This window comes from Monodelphis domestica, chromosome 4, assembly GCF_027887165.1.
Source record: "Monodelphis domestica isolate mMonDom1 chromosome 4, mMonDom1.pri, whole genome shotgun sequence".
NCBI lineage: Eukaryota > Metazoa > Chordata > Mammalia > Didelphimorphia > Didelphidae > Monodelphis > Monodelphis domestica.
The window spans coordinates 388,595,955-388,619,284 of NC_077230.1; the positions used below are offsets into that span (position 1 = coordinate 388,595,955).

Here is a 23,330-nt window from a genome sequence, read left to right on the forward strand (position 1 = left end):
TGAAGGTTAGGGACTACTCATTTCAATAGCCTTTTCCTTCTCTAATTAGGAAGAGAAGGATAAGAAAGTGAGAGGGGGGAGAGAGACAGAAAGAGAGAGAGAGAGAGAGAGAGAGAGAGAGAGAGAGAGAGAGAGAGAGAGAAATTCATTAATTAAAATATAAATTTAATTTTAATTTTTAAAAAAGAGAGAGACAAACAGTGGATAGAACAAGGGACTTGGGAGTCAGAAAGACCAGGTTTCCAATCCTGCCTTAGACACATAACTCTGAGTAAGAAACTCTCCTTATAAGGATTGGATTTGATGGCTTCTCTGCCATTTGAATTCAATTATGTTAGGATTGAGTAAGTTCAAATTAATTTGGAGAAATGAAATGTTTCAACATAAAAAATAAACAATATATATTCATAAATCAATTGTCCATGATTAAAAACATTGCTTGCCACAGAATTTCAGGGAAGAGAACATCAGTATTAACTAGAATAGCCAAGGATAATTTTTAAGTTCACTCTTATAGTAAAATGAATGTATAATAAATGAGAGATATATTAAAAAACACTTGCCATTGCCCATTATGATAACTGATGCATAAGTAATGCATAAGATGGGTCTTAATATCAATAATAGTAATTTATCAGAGGAAAAAATATAAAATAGATTGAAGTGATATAATTTTTAAAGTATATGTGTTATAAGAGATTAGACAATAAATGTTGCCACAAAATAGTTTTGGAATAAAGGTAATAAATATTATGATTTTTTAAAAAGAGAGAGACAAAGAGATTAAGACTCAGAGAGATTAAGTGATTTGACCAGGGTCACACAGATAGAAAATCAGCATCAGAGATAGGATTTGAGCCTTGACCTCTCCAAAATGATATTTTTCTGACTCCTGATCTGGTGCTCTATCCACTTAGCCACCTAGAAGGTTTATAATGAAGCCAAATAAAGTTTATTGAGTAAAAATAATTGACTATATAAGCTATAATAAGGTTATATATTAATATATAGCATGTATAAATGAATACATAAACTATAGTAAGAGCCATTGAGCTTGCATTCTGTCTCCATGGTGAAGGATCTACACATGCATTGGTAGGTGGTATATTAGACAAGAGTACAAGACCTGGAAGCTACACTTTAAAGAAGAAGAGGATTCAGGAATATTAATCTGAAGAAAAGGCCCTCAGTGAGGCAGCTAGGTAGTACAGTGGGTAGAGAGCACTGGACCTGGAACCATGAAATCCTGAGTTCAGATCCAGCCTCTGACACTTAATAGTGTAAACCTTAAAATTTCTTAGACTTATAAATGTTGGAAATTTCACCACTGGGAAATTTCATACTTGGAAAATTTCTTAGTGATAGTCTATTGGAATGTGAACCCCATTGGCATGGGAGGTTCCTCCTCCTCCCTTCTTAAGTTTACTTTAGGACAGAAACCCTTTGCTGAACAATGGAAAGGGCTTTGACCTATGCTTAAGCACAGAACAGGAATTTCTTTGAGTCATGATTGATTTTAGAATTGATACAATAGAGATACTTGGAATGACAGAACCAGGTCTTGGAACTTCCAATCTCCACCCTACTCAGGGTAACAGGATTTAGGAAGGGCTGCAGCAAAGGATCAAGATTTAATTATTTGAGAATATGACCTTCAACAGACATGTGCAAAGCCACAGACCTCTGGGCGGTCCTGGGTTAAGCTAGAGCGACCATTGGCACAGGGAAGACATGGACAGTGATTGGTAGATGTGAGAACTGAGGGGAGGGAACTTGGATGGTTTGCTTAAAGATAGAGGGGTCTGAGGACTGAGGGGGTTGGTTGGAGAGTTTTGTCTCTGAGTGGTTGGAGAGGTGCTCTGAGAGGCTTGCTCTGAAGGAAGCTGGAGGTGGAGGCCCCTGAGACTGTTTCTCCATTTTGGTCACGTGAGTAATAGGGACTGATCTCCTTTCTTTGCCCCAGCTATCTAAGGGCTTGGGCCTTTTGGCCCAGCCTAAACAGAAGGGGTATTTAAGCCCTATTCCCTTCTCTCTCTCTCTCTCTCTCTCTCTCTCTCTCTCTCTCTCTCTCTCTCTCTCTCTCTCTAATACCTTTCTTCCTCCTGTTTGTAATTAAACTCCATAAAAGGTTGACGGCTGACTTGAGTTTTCATTTAGGAATTACATAGCTGAATTCCTTGGCGACCTTAAATTAATATATATCAGTCTTTTAAAGTGATTTCCTTGTCACAATAGCCATGTGACCTTAGATAATTCATTTAATTTCGGTCTGCCTCAGTTTCCTCATCTGTAAGATGGAGATAATAGCACCAAACTCAGGATGTTATGAGGAACAAATTATATAGTATTCATACAGTTTACCAGAGTGTTCTGCACATAATAGGCATTATATGAATGCTACTTGTTGTTATTATTGTTGTTATATTCACTTACCACAACATAATTCATCAGGTTCCACAAAGGAATAATCATAAGGACGCCAATCAGGGCCACAGTTTTCATCTATATTTTTATAGCAACATTTATGTCTCCAGCAGCACCTGCCCAGAAAATGGATAGCAAGAGTAAGAAATAGAAAGGCATTAAATACTCTGCTAACAGTTTCAAGGATTGTGAATTTGGGTCTTCATTTTGTTACTAAAACACTAATTACTGGAAAATGAGGGGATGTCCTTCGATTGGGGAATGGCTGAACAAATTGTGGAATCTGTTGGTGATGGAATATTATTGTGCTCAAAGGAATAATAAAGTGGAGGAATTAATTCCATGTGAACTGGAACAACTTCCAGGAAGTGATGCAGAGTGAAAGGAGCAGAAGAACATTGTGCAGAGACTGATACTTTGTGGCACAATTGAACATAATGAACTTCTCTACTAGCAGCAATGCAATGATCAAGGTCAATTCTGAGGGATTCATGAGAAAGAACACTATCCACATCCAGAGGAAGAACTGTGGGAGCAGAAACACAGAAGAAAAACAACTGCTCGATGACATGGTTCAATGGGGATATGATTGGGGATGGAGACCCTAAACGATCACCCTGGTGCAAATATCAATAATATGAAAATAGGTCTTGATCAATGACACATGTAAAACCCAGTGGAATTGCTCGTTGACTAGGGGAGGGGGAGGGAGGAGGGGGGAAGAACATGAATCATGAAACCATGGGAAAATATTCTAAATTAATTAATTAAATAAAAATTTAAAAAACACTAATGACACCCTAAAATTCTCCAATGCCAACCCAAACTCTAGACTTACTCTTGTACTTGAGAACAGGCTGTTTTCTAAGAATCAGCCTAATTAAATATAGAGGAATTCATTATCCCAAGCCTTATCTTACTGGTAAGTCATTGTTTTGGCCTCAGCAGCTCTTGAAATCATCTATAAAAGGCAGAGAATCATAAATGAAGTCAGTGCATAGAGCTCTCCTCAAGAAGTCACAGATTTCTAAAAGATTACAGAAATGTTCTGTGAAAGATCAAAGGAGGATGAGACCACTTCATTTGGGAAAATCAGATAAATCCTCTTGGAAGGGGTGAATGTTCTGACATAGTCTGGAAGGATGGGCAGGGTTTTAGCAGGTAGTTGTTAACAAAGTAATGGGGTGAGTCAAACTCCCATATCCCACCACCTCAAAAATGAGAAGAAATGGGCTTCATACAGTAGCTACAATTACAACAAATAGAAGCTGAAAAAGTTTTCCAAAACAATAGTAGTGGATCAGGTAGAGGACCAACTTCTCATACTGTTCACCATCTGCTCCAGTAGAACAGCCAATCAGAATTTAAGTACTCTGCCTTCTATCTTATCCCCTATTAGCCATAGCTAAGTCTATTTTCTTTTTCTTCCATCTACACAAACTCCATAATGGGGAGAGAGCACTGAATTCATTCACCCCTTTGGCAAAGAAAGTGGACAACTGGGAGAGAGGGAGAGATCCAGAAGAGCTTTCCAGCTAGAGGTTTCCTGGGACAGAGACGGGAACACTTTGAGTCACAGTTGTCTTTCTATAGTTCCTACATTAAAAGATCCAGATGCTGCCTCCTGTTTCATAACTGACCTCACCTCTCTCATCCTCTTCATACAGCTCCTTCAAAGCAGTAGGGAAGGTCATTAAAGATACCTACTTCTAAAATTCTGGTCAAAATCTACCTACTTCTAAAAATCTGGTCTACTCAACCAAGCAACATTTACTTATTCAGCATTTCCTACATGCAAGGTATGGTGCTAAGTACTAAGATGAGCAGAGAATACATTTTTTTTTCAAAAAGGAACTTGAGGGAAGACTAGAAAAAAGCCTTTTCTAGGCAGTTGCACTTGGAGGAAATTCAGTGTTCTGAGACTGGAGACAAGAAAAAAGAGATCATTCAAGGTCTAAGAAAAATCCTTTAGAGAAGTTCAGCAACAGGAGATTTAATGTCATGTGAGTGACAGGAAGTAATGAGTATTCAGCACATTATTGAAATATAGGTTGGGGCCAGATTGTTGAAGAGAAATACTCATTTTTATTTCATTATAGAGCCAAGAAGGAGCCACTGGGATTTTGTGAGCAGAGCATCTGGGTTCTCAGAATATCAGTGATGATGGTGCAGAGGTAGAACCAATATGGCAGAGTAGTAGCATTGAGCTCCCTCCCCTCCCCACCACATCCCCCCCAAAAAAATCTCTTCCAAACAGATCTAGAAAACATATCAGACCAAATTTAAATGGCAAAATCCAAAAAAGAGTCACATGGAGTCATTTTTTTTCCAGCCTGCAGTAGGAGAGGGAAGCTGAAAGAAAGAGGTCTCTGGTCACTGGGGATGAGGTTTGACCAAGAACATGCTAAATGGAACATCCCAAAATCTAAGGACTGAAAGAGCTGTGCACCAGAGTAAAACCTATACCTGGGCACCTCAACCTCCTGCAAGGTATGAGGACACATGCCAATTGCCGGCTTTGTTGCTGAGTACCCAGTTCCAGGTCACAGGTTCAAGGCAGACTGAGAAGAGAATAGTGCCCTAAGGATGACATTCCAAGATAAGGAGCAGTTGTACTCCCTACACTGTATACTGAGTGAGGAACAAGGTCAAAAGCAAACTGTACAGCTCTGACTCTCAAGAGAAGAGCAGGATCTCAAATCCAATTTACACTTTAGCCTGCAGCCTGAAGAGGAATAAGTAAGACCAGAATCCTAGGGCAAAAGAGTACCTAATAATTTGGTCCCTCTGAACCAGCAGAGCTTTCTAGCATCCTAATCTTCACTGAATCCAACAGCAGTCTACTGGAACCTGGAAGAAGTCAATCCCATTAGCTTGTTGCTCAAACATGATAAGCTCAGACCAATGGGGCAGTGATCAGACTTGCCCCAGATCAGACCACTTTGGGAGCACTGAAAGTTTGGAGTTTCCTAGCCTGAAGTCTCTCTGAGGTCTTGCATTAAAACAATTCTCAATACATCAAGAAAGTAGCAGCAGAACTGGCTCAGATATTCTCTCCAGAAGTGCACAGAGCCCAACCATAACACGAAGTCTGAAGTCAAGTAGTAGACTGGAAGAATCAACAACTGGGTAGTTCAGTGGATCGAGAGACAGATTTAGAGATGGGAGGTCCTAGGGTCAAATTTGGCCTCAGACACTTCCTAGCTATGTGACCCTGGACAAGTCACTTAAGCCCCATTGCCTAGCCCTTACCACTCTTCTGCCTTGGAACCAATACACAGTATTGATTCCAAGACAGAAGGTAAGGGTTTATAAAAAAAAAAAAAAGATATAGTGACAGGGACGTTTAATACACAAACCCAGAATGAGAGAATGGCATACAAAACATCTTCAAGCAAAATGTTAAGGGGGAAAAAAGCCAGCTAGGAGTTAAATTCGACCAGAATTCTTGGAAAATATAAAGTAAGAGGTTTTTTTAAGATAAAAAATATTTGTAAATTAAATCAGAGCCTGGAGGAAACAAGGAAAAAAAGAAATGAGAAATATAGAAAAAAAATTAGAAAAGAATAAACAGCTTGGCATAAGATGTACAAAACTTTTCCAAAGTAACAAACTTCAAAAATCAGAATTGAATGAATAGATGCTAGTGACTTTATAAGACAATAAAAAATATTAAAACAAAGTCAAAAAACTAAAAAGGAGGAAATTAATAATAGTTTAAAATTTATGATACCCTCTCATAGCAAAAACAAATCACCTGGAAAACAGAGAAAATTTAAGGATTATTTGAATAACAATGTCATGACTGCACAAAAGAGCCTAAAATAGCATATTTCAAGGAATCTTAAAAGAAAATTGTTCAGATTTCTAAGAACTAAAGAGCAAAGTGAGAAGACACTTCCTAAAAGAAATCTCAAAATAAAAACTCCTAGGAATATTAGTCAAAATCCTGACATACTGGTCAAAGAAAAAATACTGTAAGCAGCTAGAAAGCAAGCATTCGAGAGTTGAGAAGCCACATTTAGGACTACATGCTATTTAGAAGCTGCCATTTCTTAGAAGTGAAAAGCTTCCAGAGGAAAAAGAATATAGGCTTCCAATCAAGAATAACTTATCTAGAAAATTTGAATGTAATGCTATATAAGTAAAAAAAGAAGAACCATTAATGGAATAGAAGAATTCCAAGCATTCCTGGAAAAAGTCAGAGTTACATAGAAACTTTAAAAGAACAAACCCTGGGACCAAGAGAAACATAAAAAGGTAAACATGAATAAACAACTAAATGAACTCAACAACGATAACTGCTAATACTCTAATATGAAAAGATGATACATGTGTTTCCTCAGAACCCCTAGTATCCAATGTCATTGATGGAGTCTAATTATTATGCCTTGAGTGGCATTTGTTATGTCTTAATAATCTTAAAAGAAGAATGGAAAAGGGGGGAAAAGGAATATTCTTGCAAGTGGGAGGAGGTAGAAGCAGCAAGGAAGGTTAAGAAAATTATGTAATTTGAGCATACACATAGAAGTCTATATGAAGAAAGAGTTAGAATTCAAGGGAACAGCTGATACTTGGACCTTACTCTCATCTAAACTTGTGAAAGGAAGTAAGAATGTATATATGTGTGTATATATATATATATAATATATATATATATATAATATATATATATATATATATATACAGAGAGAGAATTGCATATGGAAATACATCTCACTCTGTAAGGAAATAGGAGCAAAGAGAAGAAGGGAGAAAGGAGAATTACAGGCAGGACAGATTAAGAGAAGAATTGTTCCTAAGCAAAACAAACTCTAAGGATGCACAAAAATATTTATAGCATTTTTTGCAGTGGCAATGAATTAGACACTTAGAGGATGGCCATCAATTGAGTAATAACTGGATAATTTATACTATATCAATGTAATGGAATACTATTGTATCATAAGATAATGAAGGGGATGGATTCAGAGAAATCTGGGGAGACTTCATGAACTGATTCAGAGCAAAGTGAGAACCAGAAGTACAAATTACTAATGGAAAAATTATTTACTGGACAGAAGACTGGCTTGGAAACAGAAAGATGTGGGTTCAAGGCTTCTTTTGACATTGACTTATTCTCTGGGTAACCATGGGCAAATAACTGCTCAGTGTATGAGGCAACTCTGTAAGTTAAAGACTGTAAGTGAAAGAATAATTAAGGTGGCTCAGTGGAGGGATTTTTCACTTTGAAAGTTCCCCACACTGATGGCATCTAGGTCCAGACAGCAACAATGGAAGCAAGAGCAACAGCAATAATGACAATAATAATAATAACTCACATAACAAGAGCAGGCTAATTTGATGATGTTGGAGGAGGTTCTAATATGTGGAATTGAAATCATTCCTGTTATAATGAATGTAGAATTCTAAACCTCTACAATAGGGAAGGAAAAATCACAGCAAGTCACAGGATCACAGATTTGGAGTTAAAAGTCACCTAAGAGGACAAGTCTAACCCTTCACTTCATAGATGAAGAAAGTAAAGCCCATAAAGATTTAAGTGACTTACCCAGGTGTGTAATTAGAATTTTCTCCCCAAAACTCTCCTTCCCAGCTTCCCATTTCTGTGCTCACATTATATGCTTACCCTTTGAAGATAAAGTTGTGGCTGTAGCTCCTCCCTCACTCTCTTTTCCTGGGAAGCCGGTTGTGGAGGTTGGGTGAGAGCCAGGCAGTAGAATTTTACCCCCGGGGTTTTACTTGGGCTTTATACTTTTGTTCTTTTATTTCTTCTACTTTGAGTGATTACTAATAAATCTTATAAAATGTAATACTTGGAGTTATTGATATTCATTTTGATCTTAACAAAGGGTTATAATTAAGCCCATCATAATAGGAAGAGGAAGGACAGCTCACCTGTCTATAGCGTCCTCTGGTTTCACATTGTCCCTATTGTCACAGGTGCAACCATATTTTTCAAACATCTTGGTGTAAGAGTATCCTGTTATCTTTTTAATCATTGTTCTGTATTGTATCATACCCCCCTGTCCATTAGGCACTCCTGTAAAACAGTTCAGGGGTATATGGTAAGATATGGGCAACCAGAAACACTGCCTCCACCTGCCCATGAGTTCTCCCTGCCATGAGGGTTGGCAGGGATGTATATGGTCCTTTCCCTTACCCTCCCAGACTTCTAGGTAGAGGATCTTGGACCTTATGAGAAGGCAGAAGGTGAGAGAGGGAACAGTAGGATCATAGGTAAGATTCCCTTGCTGCTTATTAGAAGTACAACATTCCTCCCTCTCCTTTTTCTCCTTCTTTTAGTAGCATCTTAGGTAAAGAATATATTCTTTGGTGAGAAAGTCTAGGGGAAAACAGAGTTCTCAAAGAATAAAGAACATTTGGATAAATACCAAAGAGGCAAAAACAGAATATTGTCATTGGAGTATACCACAGTACACCTAAACAGAAAGAGGAAATAGATGAAGATCTAGAAGAAAAGATTGCAAATCTGGCCTGAGGTTTACAGTCTAGGCACAGCATAGAACACTGAGAAAGATAAGAAAGCCAGCATCGTCTCACATGTAGCCTAGATTTTAAGTGGTTTCAAAGAGTTTAGAGGACATGAGAAAGGTAGGATGCCATGTCCTAGAATTCTACAGGAGAGGTCAGCCCAGGAGACACAGATAACTCTCAGCAATGAAATTCTGAAGGTAAGAGGGCAACAATTCTGATCAGGAGTTCAGATAACACAACTTGCCATCACTTTAGTACTTATTTCAAGTGGTGTGAAATGGAAATTCAGGAATGTTGTACTTCCAAAGCATGAGAACTTTACCTGTGATTCTACTATTCCTTTTCTCACAGTCTGCCTTGTCATCAAGCCTGGCACTTAGTAGGGACTAGATAGATGCTAGCTATTATTTTTAATAAAATTTTAATTATTAGTTATTAGTAATAATTTTAAAACTATTAAGAATAGCTAACATTTTTATTGCTATTGATACTTTTATCATTCCTTATTTTAATAGCTAACATTTATGTAGTGCTTACTGTGTGCTAGGCACTATGCTAAGCAAATTACAATTATTATTTCATTTGATTGGCTCAACAATGCTGTGAGTTAAGAGATTATTCACATTTAATAGATGAGGAAACAGAAGCAAGTGGAGGTTAAGGAACTAATCTAAGGTCACATAACTCCTAAGTATCTTAGGCTAAATTTGAACTCAGGTTTTCCTGACTCCACAATATTTATTGTGCCACTTATTATTACTATTATTAATGACAACACTGTTCCACGGATTCTCTAGATTAACTCATTTCCCAAAACATTAAGACAAAAGACAAAGATTGAATTAACTATGAGTTGGGTTTGCCTTCTCCCCAAAGACTTTGTTTAAAGAAAACAATAAGTTCTCAAGTGTCTTTCCAATTAACTTAGCCAAGATTAGGAAAATATAATTCAACTCAGAAAGATTAGAAAGCCAGGCATAGATAGTCTCACATGCAGCCTAGATTTTAAATAGATTTCAAAGGGTTTAGAAGGCATACATTTAGAAGGTGGGATGCCATGTCCTAGAATTCTACAGGAGAGGTCAGCCCAGACATAGACAGCCCTCAACAATGAAATTCTGAAGGCAAGAGGGCATTCCTGTGCATTTGTGAATTCATGTAACTAGTACGTTACCCTTCTCCCTAACAATATATAAGCTCCCCACTTTTTTATAGTTCAGCAGAAATTTCCAGTATTACACTGCTGTGTGTCTTTCCTGAAACTAAAAGTCTCTCAGGGCATTGGCTCTATGTGGCTCTATATTGGCTCTTTTGCCCCGATTAAAGACTTTTATTATAACTGCTCTAGCAGTTTTGTGATTTTTTTTCAGGTTGACCTTATCATCATCTAATTTGAGATAAACAAACAGTATTTGCTTCTTTTCATCTGATAGAGAGAACCTTGATATCATTGTGCAGGAATATTTACAAAATTTAGAGAATTTCTCTGTCCTATTTGTTGGGCAGAGGAATTCTCATCTTCATTCAGTTCTGGGAACCCACGAGTTCACACTCCATGTGAAAATACTGCTCTTGAGATAACTCTTCAGGGGCTCAGTGAAGTCAGAATAAGTAGATAGGAGAAGCTTTGGCTAATCAGACTGAGCCTGACACTTTCCTGTTAGTCTCCTCCATTTTTCTCCTTTACCCCCTTTAGACACTGTCCTCTGCTCTCTGTAGTACATATTCTCTAGGGTTAGAACAGCTTCTCCTTCAAGGGGCCCATCAAGTTTCTTTTAAAAAATCATAATAGCTAGCATTCATATACTTACAGGTATACAAAACACTCTTCAGATATTAATTCATTTGATTTTCACAATAGCCCTGGAAGGTAGGTGCTATTATTATTCCCATTTTACAGATGAAGAAACTGAAGCAGACAGGTATTAAGTGAATTGCCCAGGGTCACAGAGCTAGTAAGTGTCTGAGGTCACATTTGAACCCAGATCTTCCTGATTCCAGTCCCTTCACTCAGTCCTCATGCCATCTTCAAGATGATCTTTCTCTTTTTAGTTGTGTCTGACTCATTTGGGATTTTTTTGGCAAAGATTCTGGAATGGTTTGCCATTTCCTTATCCAGCTCATTTGACAGATAAGGAAACTAAGTCAAACAGGGTAAAGTAACTTGTCCAAGGTCACACAACTAGTAAATGTCTGAGACCAGATTTGAACTTACGAAGATTAGTTTTTCTGACTACAACCTGGCACTCTATCTACAGTGCCACTTAGCTGCTCTGTTCCCCTTCACTAGAGATCTTTAAATAACAATTATTTGTCCCATAAGCTAAATAGGGGTCATTTATTAGGGATAGGCTGGACTAGGTGGTCTCTAGGCTCCCTTCTAACTAAAATCCTTTGATTTCTTTTTTATTGTCTTTCAGAAATCAGCTATAATTTTATGATTCTAACTTTGACTTTAGGGTTCCAATTCTATTATTTTAGGGACCCTCCAATAATGTTCAATATCTGTTACTCTGGCCCTACTTGCCTGAGCTCCCCTTTGCCACACACAAATTCCCCAAATGCTTCCTAATTCCTGACCCCATCTTCACTACACACTAGTTCTAGAAGTAGGAAAAAAAAAACCCTAGAAATCTTCTTGTGTCAGTCTTGCCATTCTGCAGATAAGGAAACTAGATCCCAGAAAAGTGAAGCAATTTGCTTGACTTCACAGACGTTATGAGGAGTGTAACCAGGATTTAAACTTCACACGCAAGGTTCTATCCATTTTATTAGCGTGCCTTTGCCTTCCTGAAATCCATTCCCTCTGCTTCGGTCATAAGAAAAGGATCACAATGACATTTACTATTCAGGAAAACTAATCTTTGCCAAAGTGTTAGTTGCTTGAGTTGAGTACATCAGCCTCTGTGGTAGGCATCTATGGAGATACTTTGGGAGGAGGAAATCCCTTCCGTGCCCCGGCATCTTTCCTTATGTAGACATCCCCCTCCCACTCTAAGGTCTGTGGCTTATGGCATCCAGATGTGATAAGAAGTCATGATTCAGAAGCTTTGAGGTTGGCACTTACCAAATATCAGGAATGAGCACAGCACAAGTAGCAACTTCATTCTGTTGGCTGTGGGTACGTGAGGGCTGGGAAGTAGAGACAGAGAAGGAAGGTGATGTGGGAAAAAACCAATACCCTTCAATCATCCCACCCCACTCACAGCCCTAGCCCTCACCACAGAGATGGACTTCACAAGAAATTCCATTTACCTGAAGTTCTTCTTTCTGGGGATAAGAGACCCAAATGGAGGCAAGTCCCAATATTCTTCCTGCCCTTTTTATTGGCCACTATGTCATCATCTCCCAGCATTCTTCCCAAAGAACTAGCACTGCCAAGTATAACCTTGACTGTTTATTCTAAAGAAGAAGCCTCTTTCCTCTCTTTCCTGGTCCCCTGCAGGTGTTTGACATTCAAGGCCAACTATAGCATAGAGTTTTGTTGGGTTTTCTTGGATAGGGCCAAAGCAAGGTAAATCTGGAGTTAGAAATTGTTTCTGATTCTGGTCTCCTTGGCACTCTTTGACACTTAACATTCTTTTTTCTGGAATAAAAGTATTATCTACTGGAAATAGGGGAATGCAGAAGTACTTGACCCTCATTATCCTCTACAAAAGCATACAATTTCAACAGGTTCAATCCAAAGGGGCATAAACTCTAATGAAAAGGGATCTCCTTCCCAAATACTTATAAACTTAAGTCCTTTATTATGGTATCTTGAGGAAAATTTTAATTACGATAAATTATGTCATGGCTCACAAGTATAGGAACTTCTTGAAAAGTGATGGAACAAAAAAATATTCAATTCACAATGTGAATCAGGGTTTGGGACAAGTAATTTATTACTACAAACAAAAGCCTGGTGAAAATGAAAGATTTCTGAAACATCTCATGAGAACAATTAGAACAAAAATTAGTAACAATGCATAACTACTGTTATAATCTTCTAGGAGGCTGATACTTAAATATGATCAGAACAGAGGACAATTTGCAGGTCTACTAATTAGTCCTCTAAACTTTCATAATTCTTACTGCCTTGACAACTCTGCTAGTAAGATGGCCAGGCTTGGGTTAGTCCTTGGTGTCAACTTCTTTAATTTAGATTCCTTGCCACCAGTCAACTCCAACTTGGTGGGATCCAAGGTGTCTAGATTTCTAAACTGACAGGTTGCTTCCAAGCCTGGATACATTCATCTTGGGCACTCATTCACCTAAAATCAATCATTTTTCAGTCATGTCCAACTCTTATTGACCCCGTTTGGGCTTCATTGGCAAAGAACTATAGTGGTTTGTCATTTCCAGCTCATTTTACAGATGAGAAAAAAGGCAAACAGGGTTATGACTTGCCCTGGGTTAAACAACTAGTGAGTTTCTAAGGCCAGATTTGAACTCATGAAAATCAGTCTTCCTGATTTCAAGACCAATACTCTATTCATTGTGCCTAACAATAGGAAACAGCAAACATAAAAGCAGCAAAGGCTGACAGGGACACAAATACAGGCTTGGCTGAATAGGATGTGCCTCATAGTGACATGGAAGTCAGGTGGAGGTAACTGCCCTTCCCCACCTGACTCTAGGTAACTATCTCAAAACAGTACTCTCTTGTTTTACAGCTACAAGGTAAAAGAGAAGCAGGGGTAGGCATTTGGGGGCAGATCAATCTCTTTTGTAAGCCACTGAGTCATCACCCCCTCTACTTCAGTAGTCCATCAGGAGACTCTTTTCCATCTAAGTACAAGCCCCTCAGTGACAAGTCAGTCACTCCTAGCTGAAGGCTAACTCCAAAGCTAACACTTGGTCAAGAGGAACCAGTAATAACAAGTTAAGGCCTTTATTATACCTAAAGAACAACAGAAAAGGCATGTACCAAAGAGGGTTGCAATAGTTACCTGTTGTGACATCTTCAGGACCATAATTCCTGCTGGAGATGAAGCCATTCTCAATGAAGAGTTGAATCTAGAATCTTGTCTGCTGCTTGGGGACTGAGCTAAGCCTCCCTAAGTGCCCTAAAAGGATAAACCTTCCTAGGACTATCTATCTATCTGTGTCTATCTATCTATCTATCCATCCATCTATCTATCTATCTATCTATCTATCTATCTATCTATCTATCTATCTATCTGTGTCTGTCTATCTATCTGTGTCTGTCTATCTATCTATCTATCTATCTATCTATCTATCTATCTATCTATCTATCTATGTCTGTCTATCTATCTGTGTCTATCTATCTATCTATCTATCTATCTATCTATCTATCTATCTATCTATCTATCTATTTGTCTGCCTGCCTGTCTGTCTATCCATCTATCTGTCTATCTGTCTGACTATCCATCTATTTATCTATCCATCTATCTATCTTTTGATCTAATATATAGTTGTGTATTCACATATATACCTAATTTAGTTGTATATACTCATGTGTTTGCATAAAATATGCACATATGTATACATATGTCTGGATGTATGTATTTTAGGACCTTATTTGTATGACTTCGTGTATGTGTGCATATATATAGCCCTTTCAATTTATGTGCCTGTAGTAAGCACATCTGAGAAAAACTCCTTTCTGAAACAAAGATCTGGGAGGAAAGAAAAACATGGTAGAAAGGGTTTTCATTATCTTTTTCATCTTAATTCCATGTCATTAAAGCTATGTGATTATAATACACTGAATCTGTATGTGGTGAGGAAAAGCCTGAGAGAGGAAGCTCAAGCCAAAAATATAGCCAATCATTTTTTAAAAAATTTAACCTTTGATTAATATTTTATTTCCTTAAAAAGATGAGAACCTAAGAATCAAGGGGGCGGAAATGTATGTAGCAAAACACCTGTTATTCTTAGGAAAAATTACCAAGATCTATTTAGGCTATCAATAAACTACAGTGTTTGATCTCTGTGATGGCGCAGTAAATATGAAGAAATTATGTAAGATAAAATACCAATTGGTAGTTATCATATATTTTGCATTCTGAGTTCAGTAGAACCCATTGGCTGGATTTTTAACAATGAAACTAGACATATAATTCAATACATCAAGTCAATACTACCATATGGGTATTACATACATGTTAGAGTCATATTTACTTATGAAACCTATTGGGAACAATAGGTTTATTTATTCTACAATAAACTAACACTATTATCCATATAAGAAGGATATAACTCCACTTTGTCTCCAAATTATAAAAATAACAAAGGCCAGATGGCTGAGCCTCAACAAGAACCAAGTTAGGACTCTGAACCTTAACAGACTCAGAGTCTGAACCAAAGACCAGGTATTTGGTCTTCTGAGAGATAAAACAATCTCTGGATGAGCAATACAAAGTCACTGGTGTTTCCCAAGTTGGAAAAGGAAATCACTTAGATCCTTCAGGCTTTTTCCATCTTTTCCTTCTAACTTAAGACAGTGAGGAAAGAGAGAAAATATGTTACCTGATCCCAGCACTCAGAGAGAGAGAGCCACTGCCACTCCCAGAGACCAATTGCCACAGAAAAACTGTTACACCTCCCACATATACTGTCAACATTTGAAACTGACACTCTGTCTCAGATTTGTTTTAAACTCCAATCCTTCTCAAGCCATCTTCTCTACTTCTTATCTCTAAACTAATATAACAAGACTTAATTTCTAATATCATCCTTAGAAGTGGATAAAGGAAAACAGGCATGTCATCATATTAATTCCCTGTTGATTGAACTATTAATTTGTCCAGTAATTCTGAAAAGCAACTGAATCAATGTTTTCAAATATTTCTAAACTACATATATCCTTTGACCCAACAATATCATTATTAGGCCTATATTCCAAAGACAGCCAAGAAACAAACAATCCATATGTACAAATATTTCTTACAGCTTTTTTGAGTTAACAACAAACCAGAAACTAAGGGGCTACTCATCAATGGAAGAATAGATAAACAAATTATAGTATATTAATTTAATCAAATGCTATTGTTCTATAATAAGTTATGAAGGTGATTGTTTCAGAGACATCTGTGAACAGTTGTAGGAACTGATGCAGAGTGAAGTGAATAAAAACAGAATAATTTACAGGATGACATCATAACAACAAACAACTTTGAAAGCTTAAGAGTCTTGATCAATATAATGACCAACCACAATTTCAGAAAGCCAATGATAAATCATGTTACTTGCCTCCTGACAAAGAGGTGGTAAACTCTGGGTATGAAATATGATGTCTATTTGGACATAGGTAATGTGAAAATGTGTTTTGTTTGACTATTGCTTTAATTATAACAGTATTTTTTATTTTTTAATGATAAGGGAGAAAGAGGGGGGAAAGAGATCAAATATATTTTTGTTCACTGAAATAATTTTAAATAAAGTTACATGCTCTCATATTTCATATTTTAAAATCTTACTCTTAGTTCTGTGATTCTATGTTTTAGGATATGTTCTAGTTCTTAAATTATTTACTCCGAGGTCTTTTTCAGTTCTGATATTCAATGTTCTTAAAATTTATGCCTTTTATAACTGAGTCTCAACTGGGACAATTAGGTGGTGCAGTGGATAGATCATAAGCTTGGAATCAAGATCTCAGTTCAAATCTAGCTTCAGACATTTAATATTTATGTAAATCTGGGCAAGTCACTTACCCTCTATTTGCCTCAGGTCCATTGAGAAGGAAATGGCAAACTACTTTAGTATTTTTAGCAAGAAGACTTTTTTACATGGGGTCACAAAGAACAGGAAACAACTGAATGACAGAAAAACAAGTTCTCATCTAATTCTGGTTTCCAGTTCAACTCAACAAATATTTGAGTGCCTACTATACACAAAGAATTGGTCCAGCACTGGAGATTCAAAGTAAAAAAAAAATCCTGTGGATTCCATAGTGAATGACATACAAATGAAGGACCTAAAGCTGTCACCCTGAGATCAATTACAAAATATTGAGTCAGAGAAAAACAAGATGCAAAAGTATTCCTCTTGTCTAAATAACTTCAGAGACTTCATGAGTAAATGATTCCATTTAAAAGTTAAAGTTCCATCCATGAGTTAATGTCTCATACATGAGTTAGTGTTAAAAGATGTAAATAACCTTGGACAGTCAACCTGAGATCAAAGCAAAAAAGCCCTGATCTGGGATGAAACAAGATGTCTTGCCCAAAGCAATTTCTTGTCATGACTAATCCAGGAAGTGTCATGAGTTAATATTCTATGCACAGGTTAAGGTTTGTTCATATGCATTCCTAAACTCTAACTTGAAATATTTGGCAAACTCATGTATAATTCCTATATCCTTAGAGTTTTTGTTTTTAAGTAGTCACCTGCCTATTTACATTATTCATTGTGCTATTTTGTCATGTAACCCTGTACTCTAACTCTCTAATAAAAATACACTGCCCTCTTGGCTGAGTAACAGTTGCTCTGAACATCAACCTGCTCCAGACTCTCTCTCCTTTTGGCATTCCCATGCTGAGTTGTTCCTCTTCAGCTACCCTGCTCTGTGCTGGCTATAGAAAAACCCTCAAGGAGTTTACATTCAACCAGGGGATGGAACAAGTATATAAGTAAAAAATTAAAATTTTATTAAAAAAGGAGACAAAGTAACTGAAAAAGTGAGAATAGTACTGGCTGGAATAGTTGGAAAGCCTTGCCTGGATTGGGTTACTTGAACTCTCTTTTGAAGAAAGCTAAAAAGACATTTTATAAACAACTGTTCCACAGTGCTCCAAGATTATTTTAAAACAAATTGCCCAAAGTGGCAAGAAATGGATATTGATGAGTTAAGGTGAACTGCTTCTTATGTCTTCAAAGGCAATAAAGAAAAACAATTTTAAAAAAACTAATGATCTACTAGAAAAGATCCAGAAAGAATTAAAATATTTAACTGAAAGAATTGATAAAGAAGAAAAATGGCGTGATACTCAACCAATGTCACTTGCCTCTCTCCAAGAACCTAATTATTGATCCCTTACCTGCAACTTCTGTGGAAAGAAGGGCCACATAATGATGAATTATAGAAATTTCTTCCAAAGAATCAGAAACAATAGTCAATGGAATAATAGATATGGAAATTATAATTACAATAATGAATTTAGAAATCATAATTTTAGAACTGATAACTTTTCTAGAAATTTAAATCAAATAACTGATAACTCAAGGCAAATGACCCCTCAACAGTATATTTTAAATGGAGCTCATCCCCAAACTAATGCTCCTCAGGGGGGAACCCAAGAAAATACCCAAAGATTATGAAGGTGTACAGGGGGAATGTGGTGGCACAGGAATCAAAGGTTTTAATTTTTGATTTTCCAGACCCTGATGTCTTACTACCCATTATCCCTATTCACTGGCCCCCTATAGTGATGAACCTCATGTGACTTTAAAGGTTTGTAACACTTATTAGACCAGTTAGGTATTACAGTGGATAGAGCACCAGATCTGGAGTTGGGAGAGCCTGAGTTCAAATCTGAATGCATCCACTTCCTAGCTGTGTGACCCTGGGCAAGTCACTTAACCCCAATTGCCTAGTCCTTATCCCTGGGAACCAACACTTAGTTTCAGTCCAAAGACAAGAGGAAAGGAATTTTGGGGGGTGTATGGGGTGGTCAGGGAGGGGTAGTATCTCTGGTATGGAGGGCTTGTTATGCACTTTTAGGGCAGCTCTCCAGCCTCTGACCCTCGCCTGACACCCAGCTCTCACTTGTGGCTCCTAGTAGCTACTAGCATGCGGCAGCAGCCACACCCCAGGCAATGGCTTCGACAGGCCGGCTAAACCTTGTGAGGGTAGCCATCGGGTCGTCGACCCCTGGTGAACCAGGGCTTTGCTCACCCAGCATGTGAAGACTGCTTTGGCTAAACAGGTGGAAGAAACCAATAAGAAGGTTCAACGGCTGAGATGGCGACGCAGCAAAGCACTGTGGAGTGCTTAGGGTGTGTTGGAGCACAAAGGACAACACGGCCATCCAATGCAGCTGAGGAAGTCTCCAGGTGTAATGATTTTTCGTGCCATTGGACCCAGGCTTCCAACGCCGAGAGAGTAGGACTGTCTCTGTGCAATGACTTTTCTACTTAAATCTCCTTCATGCACAAGTGTCTTTGTGCACACTCATCTATACACCATAGATGAAAACACACAAAGACAATCATCATCCTCAGTTACCGAGAGACTAATACCACAACACTTATTATGACTATCTTCTGTACACAGGAGCCTAGAGGTCTGTATTGAGGAGCACACCTGATTCAAATTACAATTCCATCAGCTCAATAAATGTAGTGGGGGTATTGGGTACACCCCTAAAGGTTCCAAAGATTTCCTCTAGGATGATGTTTGTGGGATCCTTGTCAGTGGAGCATTCTTTCCTCTTGATGCCTGACTCCCCTATAAATTTTCTGGGGAGAGAATTACTATGTAAACTGAGAACAATGATAAATTGATCTCCTAATGGCTCTATCTCATTAGCATTGCCAGAGGAAACCTTAACTTTGCTCCCGGTCCTCCTTTCAGACACTCAGGACAAACAGGAGCCTCTTACTTTTCAAATCCCAAATGATATATCTGAGTCTCTCTGGGTCACATCATCTTCTGATGTTGGCCTACTTAAATTGGCTGTCCTTGTCCAAATTAAAACAAAATCTAGCCCACCTCCTTTGATTCCTCAGTACCCTCTCTCAAAGGAGGCAATTGAGAGCATTACATTGGTAATAAATTCTTTAATTGACCAAGGCATCATAATTCCCTGTAAATATGAATACAGTACTCCCAGCCCCCTTTTATGAAACCAAAATTGGAGCCTAATGGCATTGATTTGTCCAGGATTTGAGTGGGAACAATCACATTATAAAGAGACACCCCGTAGTTTCCAATATAAACACTATTATTTTCTCTATTCCTAGCACAGCTATATACTTTACTAGAGTAGACATTGTAAAGATTAAAATTTAGGGGAGACGGGGAGACTGAGGCAGGTAGAAGTTAGTTTCTCACTGCAAGAAGTATTATATTTTTAGAGGTTTATTAAACGTTAAAGATTAAAGAATATACAAGTAAGAAACATGTGCCTAGGCCAGAGGCCTAGACAAAATAACCTCACATCATGCAAGAGATGCGCCTGCTCCAAAATGGAAATCCAAAAGAGCCAAGAGAGACCTCAAAAGCCTTTGAATCAGCTTAAATACCTTCTCGATCTCGGCCCAGGTGATATTACAAGGCATTCTGGGGAAGTGGAGCAAAGGCTCGTGGGGATTGTAGTCCTGTATTCGAGTCTATTTTTTATATTATCCCCATATGATCATTTTTGGAAAAATTAATTTTTCCCCAAAAGGATCATAAAAACATAATAAACTTAAAAGATTACAATACTGTGAGGATAAGAGAAAAAAGAATAAAACCAATAATTGCTGAACACATTGACAAAAAGCTGTTAGGGGACAGTCCCCTTTGGCATAAAAGTATACATACAAATAAATGTTCAATCAACCACACCCAAAGTTCAATTTTGTACAACTTGTGGTCTGGAGGCTTCTTCATGGTGGCTTCTCCAACAGTTCAGCTCTGGATTCAGAGAGGTAGCATCTTCTTTACCTAAAATTCTTCTCAAAAAGGAATTTAAACTTTGCAATTTAAATAATATTTTTTTACATTCCCCCCGTTAAGAGGGTGATTAAAAAACCGGGATCACTTAGGGATGCATGGCTGAGGTATATGAATCAATTGGCAAGAGATATTAAAAAGACATCAGAAAAATCAAAAAGAAAAGAAAAATTTCTGGATGAAAATATAGACTATCAAAGTCTTATGTGTAAAAATTCCAAGTAAAAGAAAATAAATCTATAACAGGTCCTTCAATCAGGGCCCAATCAAAATGATCTAAGTAATGATGCATTTACCCAGTCAGTAGCCAGGACTACAGAAAGGTACCACACTATGAGAGGCAGAAAAGGGGACCAGATTATAGGAGCCAAGGTTTTGGGGATACTCCTCTGTGAGTATCTTCAGGGTGAGTGTGGATACAAGGAAAGCCTATGTCTTAACACATGTTAAACATAGTAACCTCGAGTCTTCACACTAGGTTCAAGATCTTTGTATTGGCCTAGAAGTGCATCAATCCATCCTAGATTGACCTTTCTTTGGCCCTATGAAATGGCTCTTGGGTGTATATCTTGTCCTGGAATCAGACAGAATCATTAAGCAAAGTCCCATAATTTATTTAAATAATTAGTGGCATCATTTTTATAGTCACAAGCCTTTTAGGGCATGTATTAGCAAATGTATCTTAAACTTAAAAATCAAAAGGTTAAAGAAAATCTTAATACTGGTGACATGTGCTTCAAATATAAAAAGGAGAGAAAAAATAATTTTAAAAAACTGAAAAAGTATATTGCACATGCAAGAAAAATATAATAAAAAAAGAGCTTTAAAAAATTCAAAAATATAGCTTATAACCATTGACACTCTGTGTCAGTTAAGAAAATATAAAATACAAGGCTTTCTCACCAAAAAATGAGATCCATTTCCTCTTTGTATCTGGCCATGATCACTGTGAGTAGAAGGCAAATGAATTGAACAAGGTTAACAATTTTTTCATCTTTAAAAATACAGTAGTACAAATATGTAGATATCAAAATCCCCCAAATTCTCAATAGCCCAATTAATTACAATAGCAAACAAACACACTTTCATATTTCACATAAGTTGCTGTATGACATTTTTAAAACCTATGAATTGATGGACATTTGTCACAATTTTTACAAACATAGCAATCCTTCAACCTTGGTATTTAAACATATTTTTTAAAACAAAGTAAAACTCGTCTTGGATTAATAACATGATCAAGAGATCTATATATCATTCTGGTGCAAGTAAAGTAGTGAGCTGAAGAGTATAAATAAAGGGATGCTCCTTTTTTGGAGGCTTTTAGGGATACAAATGCCCTGAGATTAACTGCCCAACTTCCATTCACATATTTAGAAATGCGGGAAGATTGGGGGTTATAAAATGTATTTCACTTCAGCTAATGGGCCGAAGGGCAGGCAAAAATAACCAGATTGTTAAAAAAATTCCAAAAATCATATTTAAAAAACCCTTAAAATCAAATCATTTGAGGTATTTAGCACATTAAAATTTCCATAGTTGTTAATACAATTATAATCAGTTCTGAAGTCCATCCATCCTCGGCAAAATAGAAAAAGGCTGTTTTTTCATATATGGGCTTATTCACAATAATATTTGTTCAATAGTTATAGGGGGAAAACAACAGAATTTTTAAAACTCAGTACATTCAAAATAAATTCAATCAACCTTCAGTTCAAGCAGAATAATATTGAATCCAGTAATATATGAACTTAAAATCACAAAGTTAAACCATAACAAAAAATGCAATAAAATACAGAGATTTTTATAAACCATTGGAGTTTGAAATGCCTCAAAATATAGCCTTTAGTCCTTAAAGTTCCTTAGGTGTGTTTATCCATTTAAATGTCTATTGTCTGAAGGCAGAGTAGTAAAGGCTAGGCAATGGGGTTCAAGGGACCCGTCCAGGGTCCCACAGCTGGGAAGTATCTGAGGCCAGATTTTAGCTAGAGACCTCCCGTCGCTGGGCCTGGTTCCCAGTTCGCTGGGCCACCCATTTTCCCCTTCAAAGTTAGTTGAATCTTCTCCCTGACACGCAGGTGAAGACAATGCTATTACCAGAACAGTCAAAAGGTATCCTTTTAAACCCATTGCTTTTTAGGTTTCTGTTTGAAAAGATCTGTTTCTTCTCTCTAGTCTTTTCTGTCTTTCCCCTCTCTGATACCCCTGTGGCCAATACCCCCATCCACGTGGAGGCTTAGCCTAAGGGAAAATTACCCAGTCTCCTTTCCCTCTAGTCTCTCCCCTCTGCCCACGTGGCCAATACTGTTACCAGCTGGTCGCAATGAGTCCTGAGCGATCTGCTCCAAGGATCTGGGTGATGAGCCGGCTGGGTCGAGCTCGTGGGTCTGGGGCTGGGGTGATGAGCCATCTGGGTCGGAGGCCAGATGGGTGAGAGACAGACCACCGGGGTGGTCCATTTTTTTCTTTATGTTTTTGGTTTTGTTTTTCTCTTGTTTTGATAATTGATTTATACGACTCCATAACTCAACCATGCATCCTGTGCTGAACTGGATGTTTCTTTTTAATTAAAAAAAACTTTTTTTAATGATATCATTTATGTTTACATTTCATATATTTGCCAACATGTCCTTCCCTCACCAAAGACATGTCACCCAAATCTAATAATATATACAATGGACCACACCCATTGTCCCATTGAAACATGTTAATGTTCATTACAGTAACTTTGTTATATTATTGCATATAATGTTTTACTACTTATTCTATTTTTTCCCAATTTAAACATTATTTTATTTGGTCA

The 23,330-nt window shown here is 37.5% G+C and overlaps 1 long non-coding RNA gene across 1 annotated transcript in view; it reads right to left on the reverse strand.

Annotated features, from left to right (window-relative positions):
- The window catches only part of LOC130453889 (uncharacterized), a 34,736-nt gene extending 31,658 nt beyond the window's left edge, over positions 1-3,078 (reverse strand). Inside the window, exon 1 of the long non-coding RNA XR_008911548.1 lies at positions 2,434-3,078. This is a non-coding gene — a long non-coding RNA (uncharacterized LOC130453889). The remainder of the gene's footprint in view (positions 1-2,433) is intronic.
- Positions 3,079-23,330: the final 20,252 nt, after the last annotated feature.